This window comes from Somniosus microcephalus, chromosome 1 (assembly GCF_052327205.1).
Source record: "Somniosus microcephalus isolate GS21.2 chromosome 1, FLI_Smic_1.0, whole genome shotgun sequence".
In the NCBI taxonomy this organism is placed as follows: Eukaryota; Metazoa; Chordata; class Chondrichthyes; order Squaliformes; family Somniosidae; genus Somniosus; species Somniosus microcephalus.
The window spans coordinates 192,148,318-192,174,220 of NC_140987.1; the positions used below are offsets into that span (position 1 = coordinate 192,148,318).

General features: G+C 44.6%; 1 pseudogene; it reads right to left on the reverse strand.

Moving 5' to 3' along the window:
- Window positions 1-25,903, reverse strand: part of LOC147124534 (uncharacterized) — a 51,994-nt pseudogene that overhangs the window by 24,782 nt on the left and 1,309 nt on the right.

The window sequence follows — 25,903 nt, forward strand, 5'->3', positions numbered from 1 at the left end:
CATTATAAGCTTGTTGTCAGACCCTTAAGAGCCTTTTCCCCCCTACATTTCAAATTTCCCTGCATGGCCATGGGATTCATGCAGCTCAGGAACCATGTCAGTCAACCTAAGGTGGGAGTTGAGTGGCCGTTACTCCAGCTGATTACTTGACAGCATCAAATGTACTATAAAAGCTCCGACCTCACAGCTGATCACTTTCCTCAGGCAGAAGCTGTTGTTAATTACAGTGCCAGCACAGATTTAACTTTCTGTAGGCTGCAAGTGTTTCCAGCAACGTCTCCATCCAGTCACCTCATTGGAAGAACCTATCTCACCATTGACAGATTGCTTCTGTCAACTTTACTTGACCTGCCATCTATTCCATCAGCATGGATGCCGTTTATACTGTCTCACCTTAGTCCTCAAAATCTACCCACGATGAGCCCCAACACTAGCAGCACCAGGCACACCAGCAGCACCAACAACAACAGCACCACCAACCTTCTCTGCAACTTCCTGATGCTGCAGAGGACAGAGGGCATCAGCACCCGAGCACATTGCTGCCTGGGAGGCCAGGGATGACCTCAACATGGCCAGATTTACCTTTATGCAGTACACCCATATGACTGCCACATGCTGTGCCAGGTTGGCACCACCTCACAGCAACACCGTAAACCATCCCCACAATGACCAAACCATTCACCATTGGTGGAGGTACCGTTATGTCCACCATTCACTGCAACTCATTAAGCCACTTCCAAAGGTGCACACAAATTTCTCTAAGACCGGAAAGTGGTGAAAATAAAGATTTTTATGGTTGAGATCACATTAACGGAAACTTGATATTAACATTGAATAAAACACCCAAGTGGCTAACCTTGTGAATCTACTTGTGTGTCATCTTTCTCGTATGCGTGCTTCTACAAGATGCTACCCCTGTGGCATCAGCAGAGGTAGAGGCAGGCTGCTCACTTCCCTGCTGCGACTGCTTAGACACACTTGGCGGACGTCCTCTGGGTTTTGGAGCCTATGATGGTCCCGCCAAAGTCTGCTCCTCCTGCGACTGTGCAGGGGCAGACTCGGCCATTGCGACCTGAGGAGGCATCGGGGCTCTGACTGAGGGGGAGGCAACAGGGGAGAAGTGTGAGCACTCTGAGAGGAGCCCCTACTTCCATGTCCCCTCTCACCATCATCCCTCTCATGGGCCACCCGCACTTCCCTGCTAGCAAGGAGCTGGAGAGCACCTTGCTGCACATCAGTGGGGCCATGAGGACACACATCTATGCTGACATTCCTTCTAGAGAGGAAGTCTATGAGCCTCTGCCATCTATTCTCCATAGAGACCATGTGCTCATGTGAGTGGCATATCAGCTGCTCCATGCAGGTGGCCATCCTATCCATGGAAGAGCCTACAGTCGCCATCGCCTGCGACATGGTGGTGCTCCTGTTGGAGATGGATTGCTCCATTCTCTGAAAATTTGCAGGCATCGCAGTCGCAAAACCTGTCATCAACCCCCTGCACTTCTTCCTGCACCTCCAGGATTGCCCTCTTTCTGGATGGCCCCCAAGGCTCAGCATCTGCATACAGATAAGCAGAGCTGGGAGTGTCCTGTGTCCTCCGGCAAGGACGCTCCACTGCTGTCCCTGTCTCCACCATCTGCTCTTGCTCACTTGTGAGTTGTGAGATACCAGGCGACAACACTACTCTATCTCATGTGGGACCCACCGAGGTGTGCGTATCTGTGCTGGTGCTGGGTGCGCTTATTTCTGGTGATGGTGCGCCCTCAGAGGCTGGAGTCTACTCTGAGGAGTTGTCTTCCTCTTGTACAGTGGCGGGGTAGGGTGGCCGGGGGGGGGGGGGCGTGGTGGAGGGGTGGGGGGGCTGCTCTTGATGGACCTGTGGGAGAGTAAAGAGATGAGTTTGATGCACATGATGACCATTCAGTGGCTGCTGACATCAGTCCCCGTATGAGTGACTGAATTATGCCATGAAGCTGTTTGATGTGTAATTCTGTCACCAGGCTGCTGAGATTTCCCCTTTACTCCCACCTCGAGCTGTTCGGCAAATCCTGCTACTTCTAACACAGCCTCCTCTGCTTTTGTGAGGGTGGCAAATAATGACATTCCACCTCCACTTCTTTCCCTCTCCCTCTTATTGTGGGCTCTCTTTTCCTACTAGGAGGGAAAGAAGAGAATGTTGAGTGAGAGTGATGGAATGAGTGTAAGGAATGAATGAATGGGTTACATCTTTAGAGGGAGACTATGATGGAGTGGGGTGGCAATGCCAAGTGGTCTCCTTGTGCGTTATTAGTTGGTATGATTGCATTAGGATGAGGGTGAGTGTGTGGGGTGGCTAGTGAGATGGGAATGTGATAATGTAGATAGAGAGAGAGGGATGGGTGAACGTGCAAGGTATGTTGGTGTGAGTAATGATGTGCAGGAGTAGGGTAGGGAAGGCAGAGTGATGGGGATGTGATGAGAAACACAGCAGAATGAAGTTGAGTGTGGCTTTGCACTAACGTTTCCTGATCTAATGAGATAATTGAAACATTTGCAGCACTGCACCCAGGTCCTCCTGGCCACATCCCTGCTGTTGACCTCCTCTGCAATTTGCAGCCAGGCTCTTTTTGTCTCCTGGTGAGGTCTCTTCCGCCCATCGGAAGGGAAGAGCATCTCCCTGCGTGCTCTGACTCCCTGCACAAGCATATGGAGGGAGTCATCGGAGAACCTGGGTGCAGCCCTCTGCCTCTGTGCAGTCATGTTACCAAGTGCTTGGAACAATCAAAAGCTCCATTGCAGTGACTGCACACTCATAAATGAACCTTCAAATGTAATGTGGCCATAGCTCCTTTAAATCTACTGACGGAAAACATATCATGGGTGACGTCATCAGACCCACACTATCTAATTGGGTCGCGTAACGCACTGGGCGGGCTTAATAGGCCCCATTGACGCAAAGTAATTTTCTGTTGCGAGATGGAAGCAGCAATGGGGTCGCGACCTGCCACGCCGAGCACCTGTACCCAACCCGTCCAGGTACAGAAGATTCCGGCCATAGAGTACAAAAGCAAGGAAATTATGCTCAACATTTATAAAACACTGATTAGGCTCCAGCTGGAATTTGTGGCCAATTCTGGGCACCACACTTTAGGAAGGATGTCAAGACCTTAGAGAGGGTGCAGAGAAGATTTAGGAGAGTTATGTGGAGAGACGAGAGAGACTGGCATTGTCTCTTTAGAGCAGAGAAGGTTAAGGGGAGATTTGATACATGTGTTCAAAATCTTGAAGGGTTTTGATAGAGTAAATAAGGAGAAACTGTTTCCAGTGGCAGAAGGGTTAGTAATGAGGACACAGATTTAAGTTAATTGGCAAAAGAGCAAGAAGGCAACATTAGGAAAGAAAAATTACGCAGCAAGTTGTTGTAATCTGGAATGCACTGCCTGAAAGGGCAGTGGAAGCAGATTCAATAATAACTTTCAAAAGGGAATTGGATAAATACTAGAAAAGGAAAAAAATTGCTGGGCAATGGGGAATGGGACTAATTGGATAATTCTTTCAAAGAGCCAGCACTGGCACAATGGGCCGAATAGCCTCCTTCTGTGCTTTATCATTCTATGATTCTATATTTTACATTTATTGGGGAAGTACAGTTTTTCTTCTTCAAATCTTTCTATCTGAGATGTTAGTGTACAAAAGTTTTTCTTAGATACACAATGATCTCTTTTCATTAATTGATTAATTAAGAGGGGAAAAATAGAATATGAGAGTATGCTTGCAGGTAACATAAAAACTGACTGTAAAAAGCTTCTATAGATATGTGAAGAGAAAAAGATTGGTGAAGTCAAGTGTAGGTCCCTTGCAGTCAGAATCAGGGGAATTTATAATGGGGAGCAAAGAAATGGCTGAACAATTAAATACATACTTTGGTTCTGTCTTCACAAAGGAGGACACAAATAACCTCCCAGAGATGTCGGTGAACATAACGTCTAATGAGAGGGAGGAACTGAATGAAATCAGTATTTGTAGGGAAATGGTGTTAGGGAAATTGACGGGATTGAAGGCTTATCAATCCCCAGGGCCTGATAATCTACATCCTAGGGTACTTAAGGAAGTGGCCCTAGAAATAGTAGATGCATTGCTGGTCATCTTCCAAAATTCTATAGACTCTGGCACAGTTCCCATGGATTGGAGGGTAGTTAATGTAACCCCACTATTTAAAAAAGGTGGTAGAGAGAAAACGGGGGAATTATAGACTGGTAAGCCTGACATCGGTAGTGGGGAAAATGCTAGAGTCCATTATAAAAGATGTAATAGCAGCGCACTTGGAAAACAGTGACAGGATCGGACAAAGTCAACATGGATTTACAAAAGGTAAATCGTGCTTGACTAATCTACTGGAATTTTTTGAGGATGTAACTGGTAGAATAGATAAGGGAGAACCAGTGGATGTGGTGTATTTGGACTTTCAAAAGGCTTTCGATAAGGTCCCGCATAAGAGATTAGCGTGTAAAGTTAAGGCATATGGGATTGGGGGCAAGGTACTGACTTGGATAGGGAACTGGTTGGCAGACAGGAAGCAAAGAGTTGGAATAAACGGGCCTTTTTCTGAGTGGCAGGCAGTGACTAGTGGGGTACCGCAGGGATCGGTGCTAGGACCCCAGCTATTCACAATATATATTAATGATCTAGATGAGGGAACTAGATGTAATATCTCCAAGTTTGCAGACGACACAAAGCTGGGTGGGTGTGTGTGCTGTGAGGAGGATGCCGAGAAACTCCAGTATGATTTGGACAGGTTGGGTGATTGGGCAGATGCATGGCAGATGCAGTATAATGTGGATAAATGCGAGGTTATCCACTTTGGTGGCAAAAACAGGAAGACAGAGATTATTATCTGAATGGCAATAGGTTGGGAGAAGGGGAAGTGCAACAAGACCTGGGTGTCCTTGTGCACCAGTCGCTGAAGGTAAGCATGCAGGTGCAGCAGGCGGTTAAGAAGGCAAATGGTATGTTGGCCTTCGTAGCGAGAGGGTTTGAGTACAGGAACAAGGATGTCTTGCTGCAGTTGTACAGGGCCTTGGTGAGACCACACCTTGAGTATTGTGTGCAGTTTTGGTCGCCTTATCTGAGGAAGGATGTTCTTGCCATGGAGGGAGTGCAGTGAAGATTCACCAGACTGTTACCTGGGATGGCAGGAATGACATATGAGGAGCGATTGGGTCGATTGGGCTTATACTCGCTGGAGTTTAGAAGAATGAGAGGGGATTTCATTGAAACTTATAAAATTCTAACAGGACTAGACAGACTAGATGCAGGAAGGATTTTCCTGATGGCAGGGGAGCCCAAAACCAGGGGTCACAGTCTAAAGATAAGGGGTAAGCCATTTAGGACAGAGATGAGGAGGAATTTCTTCACCCAGAGAGTGGTGAACCTGTGGAATTTTCTACCACAGAAGGCAGTTGAGGCCAATTCATTAAATATATTCAAGAAGGAGTTAGATATATTTCTTAAGTCTAAAGGGATCAACGTATATGGGGAGAAAGCAGGGACAGGGTACTGAATTTGGATGATCAGCCATGATCTCATTAAATGGCAGAGCAGGCTTGACGTGCCGAATGGCCTACTCCTGCTCCTATCTTCTATGTTTCTATGTTTCATTGAAAAGTGTATTGCAAATGTTTGTTTGCTTTTGAAGAGGGAAGATTCAGAATGTGTGCTATTTCCATCATGAAGTTATAACAAATAAGTGATATGTTGATGCATTAAATGCGATTTTATATATGGCCGGATATTCCGACCCCCACGGGTGGGTACGAGGTGTGTATGAATCCGTAGGGGCCTCGCAAGTGCTGGTTTTAGGCATGTGAAGCGCATGCGCTGAAAACCGGCACTTCCGATCTGTCAAGAATTCGCTTGACAGATCATCTGCCTGCCCGGGAGAAGGGCCTCTGTGGGCAGGGAGTTCCACTTTCTGCACAATCTCCGCCCACTGAAAATGTTTAAAAATCTTATGTCTAACTGTTTAAAAATATAAAAGATTTTTTTTTTCACTCATTTATAATTTTAAAATACTTTTAAAAAAAGGTAAGTTTATTTTTAGCCCCATAAAAATCTTTAATTTATTTTCAAAAAATTAAATTTTTGTTTAAAATATTTAATTTAATGTAATTTTAACTAATTTTAAATACGTGATTTTTAAATAATTTATTTAATGTTTAACTGTTTTTAAATGTGATCCCCATTCATACTTTTGACAGATCTGTGCGTAGAGACCTGTCAAAAGTGTGAAGGGGGATTCCCTTCTTTGATTGGTTCCCCATGGCCCACGTGATCCCAGGGACACTTGCGAACTGCATGCACCCCTGGGATACCTGGGCCTCTGCCCACGTGGACCAGGAGAGGCCCAGGATCGGAAGTTTTGGGACCTACTAAGCCAGTTGGTAAGTGCGTAGATTTTTCCCGATCGGAGGCCCATTATGATTGTATCACTTTAAAAAATGTAAGGCTGAAATTTGTTGGCCCTTCCGGCATATACACCTGGTATAACTCTAGCAGGAGTGTGGTGAAAAGGCTGAAAAACAGGCTGGGGAGAGAGACAGAGAGAGAGACAGAGGCCCCAATATTAACGAGGAGGGATGCAGGGGGCAGTTTTGCAATCAGGAAACCCGGAAGAATGTGTTTCTCTCAGGCACTAGCAAAATACTGCGGATGCTGGAAATCTGAAATAACTACAGAAAACGCTGGAAAAACTCAGCAGGCCAGGCAGCATCTGTGGAGAGAGAAACAGAGTTAACGTTTCTCTCTCCACGGATGCTGCCTGGCCTGCTGAGTTTTTCCAGCGATTTCTGTTTCTCTCAGGTCCTGCCGAATTTAATGGCAGGACCCGATTACCATTTTTGGACGCCGTTTCCCGGCTGCAGGCAGCCAGATTGAGAGGCTGGCTGGCTGCAGGTAGGTAGGCCTTCGGCACCAGGCCGAAGCCAGGGAGCGGAGAGGGGGGAGGGAGAGATCAGGGGTCGGAGAGGTGATATCAATGGGGGGATGAGTCGATCACGGACAGCCCATCCGGAAAGCTGATGGTCTCGACGCCTCCTCCCTCCCACCTGTTCCTCCTCCTCCTTGTCCTCCTCCTCCTCGTCCTCTTCCTCCTCATCCTCCTCCTCATTCTCATCCTCAGCAGCCTTGTCCTCCTCCTGAGGTGGTCCCACAATCCCTGCTGGCAAGGGCTGCACCCTCATGATGGCCAAGTTGTGGAGCATGCAGCAGACCACCATGAAATGGGACACCAGCTCTGGCGATTACTGGAGGGCTCCTCCCGAGTGGTCAAGGCAGCGGAACCGTTGCTTCAGTCAGCCAAATGTCTGCTCAATGATGTTCCTGGTGGCAGCATGGCTCTCATTATATGAGTGCTGGGCATGAGTATTGGGGCTGTGGAGTGGAGTCATGAGCCAGTTGGAGAGCGGATAGCCCTTGTCACCCTCGAGCTTGATGTGGTGGCTGGAAGAGTGCTGGTGCAAGATGAAGGCATCGTGGCTGCTGCCAGGATAGCGGGCATTGACGGTGAGGATTTGCTGTGTGTGGTCGCACACCAACCGCACATTAAGTGAGTGGTAGTCTTTGCGGTTACAGAAGATCTCAGGATTATTATGCGGTGCCCGCAAAGCCACGTGGGTGCGGTCAATGGCGCCCTGCACCATGGGGAAGGCCGCTATCCTGGCAAAGCCACATTCACGCTCGTCCTGCTTCTCTCTGGTGATCGGGAAGCCAATGTAATCCCTTCTCCTATTGTAGTGAGTCTTAGAGACCTCCCGGATGCAGCGAAGGACGGCGAACTGCGAGATGTTAGCTGTATCTCCTGTTGCAGACTGGAAATTGAGGGCCACGGTGACCTTGACTGCCACTGGGAGAGCCATGGTCACCCCGGTCTGCAGCTGCAGGTCTGGTTACAGGAGGTGGCAGAGTTCTGTGACCACCTCCTTGGTAAAGCGGAGCCTTCTAATACACTGCTCCTTGCTTAATTGAAGGTAGGAGAAGTGCCCTCAGAATACCCTCAGAGGGTAAAACCTCCTGTTGAGAGCCCTGATGGCCCTCCTCCTCCCTCTGTGCATATGTTCCCGTCTTTCTCACTGCCTCCACTATAGATCCTGGAGGGCGAGGTCGACTGCCGATACAGCCCCCATTAATCTTAGCAAGTGTTGTAGTTTGAATCTTTCCTGAAATAATTATGCAGTTTTGTACTTGCCAGAATACTCCTGATACCAAAGAAGCTTGAAATTATTAAATAAAACTGTTGCAGTAGCAGGAACTAACACACAGCCACTCAAACTTCACAAACCTTTCAGGCGCGGGTAATTGGTGATGATCCCTTTAAATAGTGTTGCTGGAGCCGGCTTCCTGCTGCTGCACACCACCTGAAGCTGTCGTTGTTAACTCCAGCCGGTAAGTCCGTTGGCTATAAGGAAGTTGGAATCCAGGCATCCAATGAGCGTTGCACACTCACTGACATCACAATCTCCATGATGGCGAGGTCCCTGGCAAGTGACTTTACCGGCAGCGCTACCGTTGAGACCGATATGGCGTGCGGCGCTGGAACTGGCATCAGCTGTCATTACAGCTGTCAACGCTGTTTTAGCGACATCTTGCGGCACTAACGTGTGGCAGAAAGCACACAAATTTCCCCCTCTTAGTCCTTAAAGGAGCATGGTCTTTAAAAAAATGGTTTGGCAAACCTTTTAATTTATTTGAGAAGAGAAAGACTAGAAGAATGGTTTGTCACTTTTGTCATGTTGATATACACAAATGAAGTGACTTGACATGATTTACAGAATCGTGCTGTGCATTTGCAAACAAGAAAAATAAAAGGTTTAACTAGCACCGTTTTTTCCTCAGAATTGTGCCCCTTTAAATGCCCTATACTGTTTATTAATCAACGCAGCTTACATCAGAAATTGATGAGGATTATGACAAAAACATGGAGGAGCAATGTTCATGTTATGGTTTGTTTCTTGTCTGTGAAGGCTAGCAAGCCAAAGTTTTCTGAGTTCATACATGTAGGGGGTGGCGTGTGCCCAGTCAGCTCTGCCCCTGACTGTCTCTGAGTGGTTCGAATCGCTCCCACACCCCTGGGTTCTAGACACCGGACTTAGATACAGGCGGCGATATGGAAATAGAGTAGACAAGTGGTTTGGTGCAAGAAACCCGCAATTTTTATTAAAGGCACAATAAAATCACAACACTGAGAATTACTGGAATAATTACAGGCATATAAAATTACACTTATTTGGGAATGGGGAACACACGGCACATCGAGGGAACAAACACATTAAAAATCCCCTTATCCTTATCCCACCCCCCAATACCTAACTAGATTAAGCTACGAGGGGCCAGGAATTCATGCTCACGAATGGGGTTTCTTTTACGGCTCGAAACCTGTCGATTAAGCCGGTTGTGGTTTTGGGGTTCGCTCTTGTTGTCTTTTGGGGCCTGCTGTCATCACGTGGTCACAGGGCACGGCGATGGAGTTGTCTGTGCGAAGTACCCTCCTTTTCCTTCGTTGGAGTAAAGTCTTTTGTTGGGTACTTCACCTTGCAGGAATGGTTGTTCTTCTGGTGGTGGTCTGGTCGCCGATGGTTTTGTTGCGGTTGGGGCTCGGTTGGTGGCTTATATTGTCGATTGATTTTTCTACCCAAGCTTCAAACATCAGCTTATAACTAGGCTGGGGTGTATGCCCGCTCGTCCCCAATGCTTCTTTTTCGCTGCCCTTCTCTGCCTATCGGTTTTACCGTTCGTCTCATCTTGTCTCGTCTGCCCATTTGCGGCCCCGTGTGTCCTGTGCGTGTTCGATTCGGTTCCGTTCTCCTCCCCACGTTTGGCCCCCGGTGTTGTAATGGGCATCCTCGGTGTCAAGAGAGGCAAGAGCGCAAGAGCTACCGGTGGGCCTACAATTATACCCGGTTCTTCACCCCTTATCTGCGCGCCAAATCAGGTCAGTTCTTTGTTTAATTTGGTGGACTCATCTAAAATGATTACAGTCATTCACTTTAATGACTTTTGGGGCAGTTGTCTCCTTGTTTAATGGCTTCGATATCCTGGCTGTTTGTTATTTATGAAATTTAATCATCTCTCCTGGCTTGGTAGCTACCTGTGAGCTGTTACCGATTATTTATGCAAAAAGTTAATGGCCTCAAGATTAGGTCCATCCTGACTTGCTCTGTTCCAAGGTGAAGAATGCATAATCTGTGTTTACCTAGCTGTCTGGCTTTAGAAAATGGTAAAGTCTTTCACAGATCCATGCATGTTAGGTTTCGTTTCAGGATTTGAATGGGTCTGCCTTTTGCAGGGCCTTGCTTTTAAAATCCTGCAAACCTTGATCACGAGGTTTCAGAAGCCATTTTGGGTACCCTTTTTAATAACTTGTCCATACAGGGTCCCTTTATTCATAACTTTTGGGGAACGTGGGAATTTTGAGAACCCTACATACATGTGGTGCGGGTGTCCTACCTGCTGTCAGCATGTATTGGAAAATCGCAGGCAGTGTGTTGCAATGTTCTGGTATATATTGGTAGTGGGAGAGATACGCCACTGCCAGCAAGGGCTCAGAAAGTTACCCCGTAATGTCCTTTTCTGTGTAGAAGTGGAAAGGGAGGAGGAACAGCTGCTGGTTTAATACTCCAGTGTTGTGCACTATCCACGGGTAGTGAGATACTGGGTCCTAACCTCCTGCATGAAAGGATGGAGCAGTGAGGAATGAGAGAAGAAACAGGCAAAGAGAAAGTCAGAGAAGTAAGCTTGTAGACAAGAAGAAATAAACAGTAAGGAAAGGTAAGGATCAGAACTAGTGCAGTGAGAGGACACTATTAGAGGGTGTGAGTCTGTGTATCAGATTACACCATCTTGTCAAAACCAGATACTTCACTTTTAATCAATTACTCTTCATTTTCCATCACATCTCTCTTTCTCTTAACATTAAATCAAAGAAGCCAGATTCCATTTAAAAATTCCCCTGCCCCATAGAACTTAAATTTCTAAATTGAGTCAAAAAGCAAATTCAAGTCAACTGAAAGTTCCAAGATTCTGTAGTTGCAACCCCGCTTAAATGGCGATGGAGTTTGGAGAGGATTATTGAGGCGTAATGAGAGATAGTTCTGTGCAGTTCCTTACCCCATCCCTTTTTTCTTCCTGTGAAGGTTCCATCAGTTTGGGATAGTGGTTGTCCCCTTTGAAGGTCTCTCCAGTTTCACTGAAACCAGATTCCTTATTCCCATGGTGCCGCTCTGCAATGCCAGCACAAACAACCATCAGCAGCTGTAGAGCACTTTAAAGAGTTTGGAAAAACAACACAGAAGTGTATGTTCCTGAACCCTCTTCCTCTTAAAGTAGAATTTCAGCACCTTATTGCTAAATATGACATTAAGATATTGCTTAGCAAACTAGGTCAGCCATGACACTGTCAAATTGTAAAGGCAAACAGATGTCTGTGTTCTCTTAAACACACCATCACAATGATAAATAATTGGACTAATTTCATTTCTAAAATACTTGCCAATGTAAGCAAAGAAAATGAACAATAAATATCTACAGCGTAGCCAAACACATACATAATATTCAGTTCTGTAATTCAAATACATATAAATCTTGAAAGAAAAAGTTAAAGTTCATTGAATTTTTTTGCTACTCTAGAGCTGAGTTGTTCACTAATTAACTATCAGTGTGACTTCCTACATATGCTAAGCTGAATTGTTTCAACAATATACAGTGGAAACTCTATTATCTGCCTACTTTCCTGGTTATTCACCAGAATTTTGTTAACAAAGTCTTGCGTGAGATATCAACTCATTGCATGGTCCACTAATACTAACCTCCTCCAGATTGACATCACTCTACTAGGGATAGATTTTTATTTTGTGCAAAAATAAAATTAGTGGAAATAAAAATAGGGCTGCTGATTTGTTATACATTTTACATTATCACAGAAAGTCAAAATCTATCCTGTACCTCACAGTCCAAGAAAGATTAAATTGAATTTATGTTATTTGCATTACACTTGAATTTGTTCCTATGTCTGCATCTAAAACCAAAATCTGGGGACTCCTCATTACCCAGCAATTTCATTATCAATGGTGGGGTTGGAATGGGGCAGTCCTCCTCAGTTTGGTGAATAATGAAGGTTGCACCCTAGAACCAATAGCTGCAGATTGAAATTATATAATATACATCACACACCTAGCTTGAAGCAATAAACATGCAGTAAAGTTGAGCCAAATGATATCTCTTTTATATTTTGGAAAGATTTAAATGTAAACTTGACAGCTTAGTTTGTGTCGTAACTCTTGGGACATCAAAGGGACTGAATTCAAATTCCATTGTCAACTATGATTAAAAAATGATTCTCTTCACTGGGAAAATGTTGCTCAACCTTGTACCAGGCTACTATATGTTAGTGATGAAGCACCTCACCTCTAGGAGAGGGAATGGAAGAGGAAAAAACAAAAGAAACCAGTTTTGTCACACGGAATCTCAAGACAATCACAGACCAGCACTGATTACTGATATTCAGGAATCTGTGACCAATCTTGGTCTCCACCCTTCTGGTTGGAGGAGGAAGCACTCCTTCAGTGGGACTTAATTAGGCAGCACTGAAAATCCAACAAACTAAAAATCAGTGAAAATTTTAAGTGAGCTTGAAGATCTATTGAATGCTATCATTAAAAACGCAGAATGCGGTAATCCAAACTGGCACAAGAGCTGCTGCAGTAGTTTTTAATTATAGCCTAACTGTTTAGACTAGTTTAATAGTTTGGGAAAAGACTGTGAAGTGCTTCAGAAGGCCCCATTTAGGACTGTGTTGAAACCGATTTTCCCTGGGGAGCTGAGTTAAGAGATATCGCTGGACTCCAAGAGCTTATTTACCAAACAACCTAAACAGTACACCAGTTCTCAAGACCTATAACTATCAGTGGATTCCCACAACCCACATTCAATCAATAGCCATTACTGTGAGAAATGCTTGTTTGAGGAGCTTGGATCCAACTGCAGAGCTTTGATATCAATGTACTAAAAAACAAATAACTATATCTGCCACTGTGCTGCTGAAGGGCAGCATTCTGCGAGTTCTTCCACGTCACTAATTTGCAACTTGTTGAATCACTGACCTCCTCTATCTAAAGTAGAGAGGCTGGGTTTGATTTTCCATTAAATCTTATTTACTGAAGCATGTTGCTTCAGCAGAGTCCACCTTATCAGGAGGTGAACTGAACAGTGCATGTTTCCTCTCCAAAGCCTGAAAAGCCAGTGGGCTGAGAGATTGACAGATAAGTGAAGTGTGTACACCTCACACACAGGGACTCTTAGTACTAGGCCTGCAAGGTTTTAATCACAAAAGTGGTGATGATAGGCCTGGGAAGGCTCACCTTTCACATGCTAATTCAAACAAACAGAAAATAATGCCTACAGTGCTATCCAAGTCATTTCCTGCTATATTTCCCTGCTGCTGCAGGCATTCATTATATAGTGGGATCCTTTTATATTCAATATATAAGTCAAGATGGACAATTAAATTTACTTGTGACCAGAAATAGCTGGTAACAGAGAGAAAAACAAAAAACCCAGTACTTACTATGCAAATAACAAATGGACAGTTAATAACAATTTGCAGAATTTGCTGATTGAACTCCATATTGATACAAATGTGTTAAAGATTTTGCAACTTTTATATATCATAGACCAATAAATAAAAATTAACTTTGATTGACAATCATCAGGCACTATCACTCGATTCTAAGGAATTTGCTTTGCAACATAACTCTTATGTGTACTGGTGTTATATTACAGCTGTCACACTTCTGCAGTTCCCCGCTGTTTTAAGATTGTTCAATTTATTTTCAAACCTGTAAATATATCACTGTGGAAACATCTGGAGCATATTGGAATGTTCCTTTTTTCTACAGAGACTAGAAATCCTGTGAGAAGCCAACTTGATGAGTTAAAAGTTTATTATTATTTAGATGCTGTAACAGATTTACCTGATCGTATGTTGACCAGTCAATATTCAATCAGGCAAATGTATTTAATTGCTATACAGGAATCCCGCCCCAACCGCAGTTTTGCCATACGCGGATTTCACGTATACACTGTTTCCACTCTGTGACTATTTTTGTCAACCGCGGCAGTGAAATTCGCGTATCCGCGGTTTTTAATTTAGGAATAAGGTAAAAAACATGATTTTTATGCTATTTATATGCTTTTTATCTTCTTTTTTATTGTGTTTATACTGAATTTGCCAACCGCGGTTTTACTAACCATGGGGGTTTTCAGGGACGTATCCCCACGGTTGGGGAGGGATCCCTGTACTATCAGGTTAAAAATCGAAGCCATGACCATCCATGTTGTGAATTTACCCACAACTAGTACCAATATTGCTTTGTGATCAGGAGGTGAGATTCGAGCAGGCAAAGCCAAATGCTCCACCACCTCGCCAAGGTGGAAGTCCAGAATCCACAAAGTGCTTCAATTCCTGCCAAAGAACTCATTAAAATGATCATACTGAGGCAAATGAGGTTGACCAACTGGCCACATTGTACTTGAACGTATTACCTGCTGGACAGAAGCCAAGTGCTCAACCACTTGAGGTGGTGGGCTGCATTAGATTAACCTTTTGACTCTTTGATAGTACTGGTGATCACTGGGTAAAGTGAGTTGACCAAAAGTTACAGTACTTTCTTCACCTATAACAAAATCCTAACAACAGCATTGCAAGTATGATGGGACGAATGAAAACCGGAAAGCATTATCACTGGTAAACATTCAGCTTGGTGTATGGGTATGAAACTCCCTGCAAAACCTTATGAGTGTCTTTAAAGGGCAATTTTAGTTTGGAACTAAGTATATCCCGGGGACAGATTTTTAAACTTTTTGAATTCATCCATTTTGGCTCTTGAATACCTAAGCAAGTACACTGTGATGTAGGCCAATGTGATCCCTTGGAGAATATCCATTCCTTCCTGGTACTGTCAGTGTGATCAGACTGGTTATGAACCTATGGTACATTATCGTTAGTTTTAGTCCATCTCTGCTGAGTACTTACAATTTTTTTAATGAAGGCTAAACCCAAAATAGGAGAGGTGGCCTATGATTTGCCCAGTTGGTCCAATCATGTGGACATATTCCAATAACTTCTACCACTCACAGCATAACTGCTATAGCATTGAGCAGCTGAAGTGGATCAATATGGGGTTCTGTAGAAGAACTCTGTAACAGGAATAGTCCGAAAAATGTTTAGGAATTAAAGGACTCGTTTGTGATAAGTGCATAACATTCAAAACGCTTACTTTGACATTAAAGTTGCTCTTTAAATAGAATCTGTAACATTGTGAGCATTATTAGGCCACAGTTGGAGTACTGCGCACAGTTACAGGAAAGATGTGATTGCACTAGGGAGGGTACAGAGGAGATTTACGAGGATGTTGCAGGACTGGAGAATTTTAGCTATGAGGAAAGATTGGATAGGCTGCAGTTGTTTTCTTTGGAACAGAGGAGGCTGAGGGGAGATTTAATTGAGGTGTGTAAAATTATGAGGGGCCTAGATAGAGTGGATAGGAAGGACCTATTTCCCTTAGCAGAGAGGTCAATAACTAGGGGGCATAGATTTAAAGTAATTGTTAGAAGGATTAGAGGGGAGTTGAGGAGAAATATTTTTCACCTAGAGGATGGTGGGAGTCTGAAACTCGCTGCCTGAAAGGGTGGTAGAGGCAGAAACTCTCATCGCATTTAAAAAGTATTTGGATATGCACTTGAAGTGCCGTAACCTACAAGGCTATGGACCAAGAGCTGGAACGTGGGATTCGGTTGGATAGTTCTTTTCTGGCTGGCAGACATGATGGGCTGAATGGCCTCCTTCTGTGCCATAAAAGTCTATGATTCTATGATTCATTATGTTTTCTGATGTTAGTTTGTGGAGCCATGGAAGGCAATCCAGTAACCACCTATTGCTAATTGGCTGTATTTAAGAGAACTGTAAAGGGGAATGGTGCAACCACAAACATCAGTAAATATAAGTTAAGTGTATTTACAAATAAGATGCATTGTATGACACTGCAAAATTGGGCAGGTTTACTGTTTATTTGAATGTTTTACTTAACTGGAGTAATAACCCAAAGAGAGCAGAGTAAAATAAACAAGTCTAAGATTTCTAAATTATACAAGCAAAGCACATCATGCGTTTCAGTGACTGAAGGTCAGAAGGCTGGCTGTTACTGGAAGGAAGTGAAACAGGTCTTTAGGCAATCTGTTGTGTAAAAGCATCCTAGGCACTAAAACCATTGCTCCACACCCCTAAAGATACGCAACCCTAACTGCACCTGAGCTGGTTGGAGGTTGATTTTCATATTTAGCTGCATTTGCATAAACTGTAAGTGCTGATTATGATGTGCCATTCATCGACGCTCTAACACACCATGCCATGGAGTGCCAGGACCTGGGATTGCATGCACAATACTGCCATACAGTGATGGAGATACGGTCAGTTGGTTATCGCCCTGGCCTTTTATGCACCTCCTGCTACCTATTTTTTGGATTGGCAGATGCCGGGGCAACAGGTTGCTTGCCAGCTCTCTTTGCTAGGGTATAATGTATGGCATGAAAAAAAGGAAACAAAAGCAGAAAGACTACCTGTAGGTGGTCATTTAAGACAAATAACTGAACAGTTTCGCTTTGGTTCACCCTGTGGACCAAATAGCTTCCAAAAGAAAGAGATGAATTTTATTTCATTTTCTGTGTTATTCATTCAAATTATAAAATCATCACTGGCTAGAAAAAGTTGCTGACAGGATAGGTAGTGTCTCTGTGAAACCCAGGTCCACATCAAACACTGTGAGAAGCAGATGAATGGCTGTGAGGCCGAAGATTTGGAATAGGTAAAAAGAGAACGTTGTTTTGTTTCATCAAGGATGAGTTCGTAGGTTGTAGATCGCTGTTGAGAAAATGACTGGACTGCCCAATGTTCTCGCTGATCTTTATAATACCTCACCAGGGATCAGAGTACTTGTAATGTATATACCTTTAAGGGGGGAACTATCTTTTACAGCTCATGTATACTGCAGTACCGGCAGTGACCACACCTGTATATAGCACTGAGTAGTAATCTGTACAGATCAGTTCCAGTGTGAGCCACGTTTAGTAAACACCTGTTGTACCGTTCTCCTGCAGTCTGTGTCTTATTATACACGGACACAACATTGGCGACAAGGCAAGTTTGAAACTACCTGCAACTCTGCATCACCTCCCGGGGATTCGTTCCTGGAGATCAGTGGATTGGAGGTCAAGGCCAGAGACTCGGGCGTCGACCACGGGCAACCGCCCAGTCATCCAGCAGAGACTCGAGAATTGCGGGGGAGGCTGTCGAGAGCCAGGCTTGGCTTTCCAGTCGAGGTTGTCCAGCAAAACGGGCTGGCAACAGGTAGTGCGCAGACCCTTCCCAGACAGCGGCGGGCTAGAGCCCGACCGAGCGGCACAGCAAAGGGCCGAGCAGCGTCGACGGGGGAGAGAGAGAGAGGGCAGAGCGCACAGGGCGCAGCCGGTGTTCAGGGGCCGAGCAGCGTCGGAGAGAGGGAGAGAGAGATGCACAGAAACCCGCGAGGCGCCGCCATTGCCACGAGGACTGCTGAGAGCGGTGTTGGCAGCAGCGCAGGAGAAGCGCGCGAAACCTACAGGGTGCCGCCATTGCCACGAGAACCGCCGGGAGCGGCGTTGGCAGCAGCGGGGGAGGAAGGAAAGCGTGGGAGACACCATTTTAAGTCATTGGGAGATGCCATTTTAAACCACACCCAAAATGCTGAAGAGTGGCAGTATCACCGCATTTGACAATGAAGTCGAAGATTGGACTACATATGTTGAACGAATAGAGGTATACTGCAAGGCGAATGAGGTGTCAGATGACAAGAAAGCGTCGGTATTGTTAAATTTAATGGGTGCAAAGACGTATGGTTTATTACAAAATCTAGTAACTCCAACGAAGCCAATGGAAAAGAGTTTTGAAGACATAGTAACGATACTACAGGAACATTTAAACCCCACACCGCTGCTGATAGCAGAAAGATTCAAGTTTCACAAACGGAAGCAGCATAAGGATGAAAGCAATGCTGATTATTTAACAGAACTGCGCAAACTATCGAAGCACTGCCAGTTTGGAGCGGGACTGGCAGATACCTTAAGGGACAAGTTTGTGTGTGGGCTTCAAAATGAAGGAACCCAGAAACGGCTTTTATCTGAAAAGGACCTTACGCTGGAAAAGGCTTTCAGCATTGCGGTATCATATGAAGCAGCAGCACGGGGCGCTGCAGAGATACAACAGAGACCGCAAGAATATGGCACAAACGAAATGTCATATGGAATAGAGAAGTGCTATCGCTGCGGCAGAACAACACACGACCAGAATGATTGCTGGTTCAAAGACAAAGTGTGCAAACAGTGTGGAAAAGTAGGACACATAGCACGAGTCTGCAGGTCGGGAAAGAAAACCAGCAATAAGAAATCTACCAAAGGAAAGTACAAGAAGGTACATAAGATGACGGAGAATAGTTCAGACGAACAAAAGAGTGATAACGACTCCGAAAGCAGGGAGCTGAGTTTTCTGAAACTACATAATGTGATCACAACGGAGGATCACCGAACCATTTGGGTCACTCTCAAGATAGCAGGAGTCCAGGTAAAGAGGGAATTGGACACCGGATCAGCCCTAACAGTCATAAACCGACGGGACTACGAGCGGCTATTCTCACACATACCCTTGAGAGACACAAAAATTATTTTGAAGACGTACACGGGGCAAAAAGTCTACCCCAAAGGAAAAATAAGGGTGACCGTTATATATAACGGTAAGGAAACACCAAAACTAGACCTGTATGTATTGCAAGATGGAGGACCACCATTACTGGGACGTGAATGGATCCGGAAAATACAACTGGATTGGCATTCCATACAGGCACTGACTGTGGCTGACAAAAAGGATGACGACGTCACACCTGGGCGACTGTCAAAGATCCTAACTGACACGAAAGAAGTGTTCCAGCAAGGACTCGGAACACTAAAAGGCATGACAGCGACGATTAAAATTGAAGAAAACGCAAGCCCAAAATTTTTTAAGGCCAGACCGGTACCTTATGCGATCCGCCCAGCCGTCGGAGCAGAGCTGGAGAGTCTGGAACGTTCAGGTGTACTGTCCAAGGTAGACTGGAGCGAGTGGGCTACACCCATCGTCCCTGTGATGAAAAAGTCGTTGAGCAGCACGCCTGGGGAACCAAGGAAGCTTCGCATCTGTGGGGACTTTAAGGTAACAGTGAACCCGGTCCTTCACACCGTACAATATCCACTTCCGCGGATTGAAGATATTTTCGCCTCGCTATCTGGAGGGAAATGCTTCACTAAGATTGATCTGGCCCAGGCGTATCTGCAAATGGAGGTAGAAGAAGCATCAAAAAAATACCTCACAATCAACACCCATAATGGTCTCTACCAATACAATCGGCTGGTATTCGGGGTAGCATCAGCTCCGGCTATTTGGCAGAGGGCAATGGAACAAGTCCTGCAAGGGATCCCAGGGACCCAGTGTTATTTGGACGACATCCTGGTCACGGGCGAAAATGACAGTGATCACCTTGCCAATCTGGAGCAGGTGCTCACTAGATTGCAGGAATGTGGGCTCCGAGCTAACCGCCCCAAATGCGAGTTTTTTAGTAAACAGATCTGGTATTGTGGCCACGTTATCGATAAAGAGGGGTTACATAAGTCCCCAGAGAAGATTGAGGCAGAAGTCAAAGCTCCAGCACCGGAAAATGTGTCACAACTGAGGTCGTTCCTCGGGCTGGTAAACTACTACCATAAGTTCTTGCCAAATTTGTCTACAATACTACACCCACTGAACACCCTACTGCAATCTGGGGTGCCATGGAAGTGGAGTGACGAATGTAGACGAGCTTTCCAGAAGAGCAAAACACTAATCACATCGAAAGAGGTATTGGCCCATTACAACCCAGCATTACCAATTTGTTTGGCATGTGATGCGTCACCCTGCGGCATTGGAGCGGTGCTGTCGCACAAATTCTCGGACGGCACAGAGAGGCCAATAGCCTTTGCATCACGATCACTAACCTCAGCCGAGCGTAACTATGCCCAGATTGACAGGGAGGCCCTCAGCCTAGTGTGGGGAGTGAAAAAGTTCAATCACTATCTGCACAGGCAGAAATTCACCTTGCTGACTGATCACCAGCCTCTTGTCTCCATTTTTAATCTGAAGAAGGGCGTTCCGGTGATGACTGTGCAACGACTACAAAGATGGTCACTTTTTCTAGGGGCGCAGCACTATGAGATTGAATATAAGGGCACGAAACAGCATGGAAATGCTGATGGGCTATCACGCCTGCCACTGCCTACTGCGGAGGAAGCACCAGCAGTGGATCCTGTCGAAATATTCCATTCGACTATAGTTGAATACCTACCGGTAACTAACGCTTGTATCGAAAAGGAAACCCGAAATGACCCGACACTGTCTCGGGTATATGATTTGACGGTGAAGGGATGGCCAGCACATGGCGACTCATTGTTGCCAGCATTCTCGACAGGGAGAGAACAGCTGTCAGTGTGCCGGGGGACCTTGATGTGTGGATCCCGAGTGGTAATTCCACCCAAGTTAAGGGATAGAGTGCTCAATGAGCTTCATGAGGGTCATCTGGGAGGGGTAAAAATGAAAAGCCTAGCCAGGGCTTATGTGTGGTGGCCGGGAATCGATAAACAAATCGAGGACCTGACCAAGAGCTGCTCAGGATGCCAGAAAGTCCAAAATGCACCACCACAGGCCCCTCTACACCCATGGGAGTGGCCCTCATCTCCATGGCAACGGGTGCATATTGATTTTGCTGGTCCATTCATGGACTCAATGTTTTTAATAGCCGTGGATGCGCAGTCGAAATGGCCTGAGGTCATCAAAATGTCCTCCACCACCACGGAGAAAACGATTGCAGTCCTACGGACCATTTTTGCCAGGAATGGCTTGCCAGAACAGATTTGCTTCGACAACGGACCACAGTTTGTGTCCGAAGAGTTCCGGAGGTTCTTGAAAAAGAATGGGGTAAGGCATTACACATCCGCCCCGTATCATCCAGCCACAAATGGATTGGCTGAGAGGTTCGTACAAACCTTTAAGAAGGCAATAAAGGCTATGTACAATGACAACATTCCGCTGCAGCACAAGGTGGACAATTTCCTGTTCGCCTACCGGAATGCGACACATGCAGTCACCAACCAGGCCCCAGCGATGATGTTCTTTAACCGAAGGTTAAGATCTCGCCTGGATTTGCTCAGACCAAACGTACGAAGAGATGTTGAGAGTAAGCAATTCCAGCACATCCATGAGAAGCCAACAAGGAGCTTCAATGTAGGGCAACCAGTCTTGGCCCGCGACTACCGAACAGAAAAATGGCAGCCAGGAACGATATGCACACGGCAGGGCCCACTAATGTACACAGTGGACGTTGGGGAGTGCATCGTGAGACGCCACGCTGACCAGATCCTAGAGTCACAGGGACAAGTCAACCCCATGCCTCGCCCATACGTACCTGGTGATGAACCCGACGTACAGGTCGCATCTACCCCAGAAACAGTAGCATCGGAAGCTGATGAACCAACCGACGACAGGGGGCCAGAATCGCCTCCGCACCAAGAGCAAGACACTCGGGAAAGGCACTATCCAGAAAGGATCAGGAAGCCTCCCCAAAGACTGCATATATAAATAGACTATTTTCAGCTAATGTTGCATGTTAAAAGTGTTAATTGTAATTAGTTTGATATTTAATTGTTAAATGAGTGTTATGGTACTGTTAATCTAAAAGGGGAGGAATTGTAATGTATGTACCTTTTAAGGGGGGAACTATCTTTTACAGCTCATGTGTACTGCAGTACCGGCAGTGACCACACCTGTATATAGCACTGAGTAGTAATCTGTACAGATCAGTTCCGGTGTGAGCCACGTTGAGTGAACACCTGTTGTACCATTCTCCTGCAGTCTGTGTCTTATTATACACGGACACAACAGTACTGTGCAAACATGGGATGCAATATAGGGAAAGCAAATCCTTCTAGGTCTGTTCTGAATAATAGACACTTAGCTGGAGTACAATGGATAGTTCTGCTTTATGGAGTATATATTTTTCTCTGGGTGCAAATGTAAAAAATAGGTAAATATGAGTAAATGGGTAATCAAGACTGGAAATAAACAGAAAAGGATCAAAATGTCTCTGTCTTGCTACCATCATAAAAAGGGCAGAAACTCAATTAAAGAAGAAAGAAAAAACAAAAGTTGCTTGTTAAGAAATTGTTGAGGAATATGAAGTCTTTTTTGATGGCCAAACATGCTAAAATCACACAGCATCGGATGGGGAGGAAGAGGGATAATGGAAACAAAATTGATTTCTGCACTCAGAATGGGGGGTTGGCCTTTCAAAAGAAGCTCAAAACTTGGATGCATCAGTGCAGCTAGTACATATTGTTGACAAGTAATCAGTAACTGTTTTGGGAGGGGGGTGGAGTGGGGAGGGGATGCAGCTGCACCTCAACTCCTGCTGGCAGTCCAAAGCCTGTCCCACTTCCACTGGCAGCCTGGAACTAACCTGAGCCAAATCCCACTGGCAGCTCTAGTCTGATGCAACTCGACTTCCAGTGGTAACAGTGACCTAACTGACCAGTGTTCCATTGGCAACACAAAACTGACCCAGTTCCAGCTGGAAGCTCACCCACTTACGAAGTTATAAGTTTTAAGTCACCTTACTAGTTTTTCGAAGACACAAATTAAATAAATTAAAAAGGCACACAGCAAAATGAATAAATTTACAGCTGACAGGTTATCACATTTATGCTCATTTTACTGGGAATTGGGTCAGGTCAGAAAAATGGGCTTTCCAAAAACTTTATTGGACCATTTTATGTGAGCTTTGTGATCTCCACAGCTGGTTGAACACTTTTTTTTACTACTTATGCCTGATGTGTGCCAATTTAACACAATTAGAAGTGCAAAATTACCATTATTGCAGATGTGTTATGATTGGTTTTGCTATGTTCCCATTTTTGAAGCTGTGTTGGATAAAACTGGCCAATGTAAATTTGTGAGCACCTGCCATTTTGATTGGCAGCCGTCAAACATGCCCAAAGTAAAATAATTAACTTTTTTTGAGGAAAAGAGGAAACTATACACATGGGCACAGAAATATTTAGAATACTTTCATTTAAATGCTATACCACAGAGCGCTGCATCTAAGTAAATTTCCCCAACCTCTTCCTTATCATATGTGTATGTATATTTTTATTCAGTGGAATTGTGCAGTTGGTATACTAAAATGATGTGCTTCAGCTACAAGAGTACATTCACAACTGGGCATTAGAGGGTATATTTTATGAATTTGTGCTCCGGCTTGGGAGCTTCATTTGCTGGGAGCACATATCTGGAATTTGGGCATGGAGGAAAATTAATGCATGGAAAGTGACCACTGTGCCCGAATTCCCAATATGCATTCCAGTGGGCAAAGCTCCATGCTGGGAGTGCAAATTCACAAAACATATCCTAATGGGTACATTGTATTTACCCTTCATGTTTAGAATTTCCTGTCCAGCTTTCAAAGTATACATCCCTGCCCCCCCAAAAATAGCTTCAGATTTAATATTTGTTAAACTTACAATGCTCTAGGTTAGAAAACAATTAAGCACAGAATCATAGAATATTTCTACAGTTGAACTACTCTGTGGATAAATTGCTACCCAAGTCTTTAATCAAGTCTATACAAAGTGATTGTGGTAAACCACTTTTATCGTTCACTATCGTTACACTATGGTTATCACTGTTATATCGTTACACTATGGTTATCACTGTTTACACTGTTGTATCACTACACGAGGTCGCCTCTTGTCACGCTGTTATACCTGGGCTGACCACTGCTGACTCCGCCCATGGCTCCACCTACCTGCCCAGGTATAAAGGTGGTCGACTGGCTGGTATTCCTCCTTGTTGGATCCGATCACCCACGAGGGTGGGCTCTGTTATTTAGCCAATAAAAACCTATAGTTACTCTCTTAACTCGTCGCTTTTCATTGGATGAATTGATAGGTATATCAGTGATGTAGTACAAATTGTCGCTTACCAGCAGCATATCCTGCGAGAGCTGTGGCGTGCCAGTAGCCACAACTGATGCTGTGTATATCCTGGGCACCAAGATCAACTTTCTGTGGACTCCAGAATTTATGAGATGCTGGTTGGGTTGCATCAATCACGTGACAATTTCTTCCCCACATAAATAGCTCGCCATTTGCTTTGAAATAAACAAACAAGATAGCTCTTAAATTGGTGTCTCTGGAGTGTGTAACAGCAGTAAGGTGCCAGCTATTCAGTGGGTTGGAATTGTATTCAAATAAAAAGTATGACAGAACAAATTCAATAATTATTTGATATGTAGATGAGTTAAGTTGTTAGGATTTATTTATATATATTTTTAAATCGCTGTAAGAAGCATGACCTTAATGTCAAACATTTCACATAACTGTTAATTATTGCATATCAAAGGTGTTAATTTAGAGCAGGATTCTATTTTTATTATTGTTGGAGTCTGTCTTACTCTAGTTTAATAAAAATGAGTTTCATCTCATTGGAATTTCTCATGTCTTTCTATATCAGGAATAAACATTAAGGAGGAAGATTTCTTCTGTGTGTTTTTGTAACAAAATCATGAACCTATACTTTATAAGCAGTTTACAATTTCCTCACACAGTGCACAGAGGAAATCTCCCATAAACATGCCTCACCAAGAAGGGCCCAGGTTCAATCACTGGTCTCTGCTGAGCTGGCTGATCTCAGCTATGGGAGCAGCAGGGTTGCTTCAATTGGCCTCATTGTCCCTGGATTAGGGAAGGGGAAATTAGGCAGGCTCTGGCTCTTGCCCTATCCAGCAACACCCGCTGGAAGTGTGTGTGCATGGATATTGGACGAGGTGAGAAGAGCATTGGCTTGAGCTGTGATTTCCCCCGTGTAGCTGAATAACCTGCTATCGAATCTCCTGTATGAATAAACCACACTTTGATCAGGAAGGTGAATGGCATCTGTGGAACTGTGTCTCTGTGAGGGAGTTAACTTCTTCAGGAAAGAGGAAAGGAGGAAATGAGTGAAAAAAAATCTTTACTATTACACTAATTAGGAATCAGGTAAACCATTTTTATAGTAATCAAATAGCGTAGAAGCTAAGAAAAAGGTCCTTTCCCTGTACTGCTGGATAAGGGATGGTGTATGGTCGGAGATAACCAAAGAGAATAGAAAAATAACTGGCAAATGGAGAGAAAAGTAACATTAATAAAAGCAAAGTGTTTCTGTTTTTCACAATAAGATGCAGGATCAGCACAATCTCAGAGTTCCAGAGACCAAAGAGGTCAAGCAATGCAGTGTGTCAGCACACTGCCCTTTCACCTCTGGACCAGAGGTCAAATCCAGCCTAGACTGATGGAGTTTCTTCTCTCTGCTAGCTGTAAAGGTTTAATGTGAAACAGGTCTAAGCTGCTTCAATTCAGCTCCTAATGTAAGTGAGTCCAGAGAACAAAACTGCCCATAATTCAGAACAAATTGCCATTAAGTTGGTGATTTCAATCTGAGCAGCCATAAGGATGACTGATGTGGAAGTGCAAAACTCATTCTGGCACAGTGAGGCATACTCTCTGAGATTGGGCATTAGGCACATTGTTGAGGACAGTAGACAAAGCTTTACTTGCTGTGTAGCCATGCTATAACTAATCATGCTAGAAGCAGGTAAGAGTGGACAGGGGTATTGGGTGAATGGGACCTGCTGTGGAATAGGATACAGGCATGAAGTTTTGGATGAGCTGAAGTTTACAAAGGGTGGTGGAT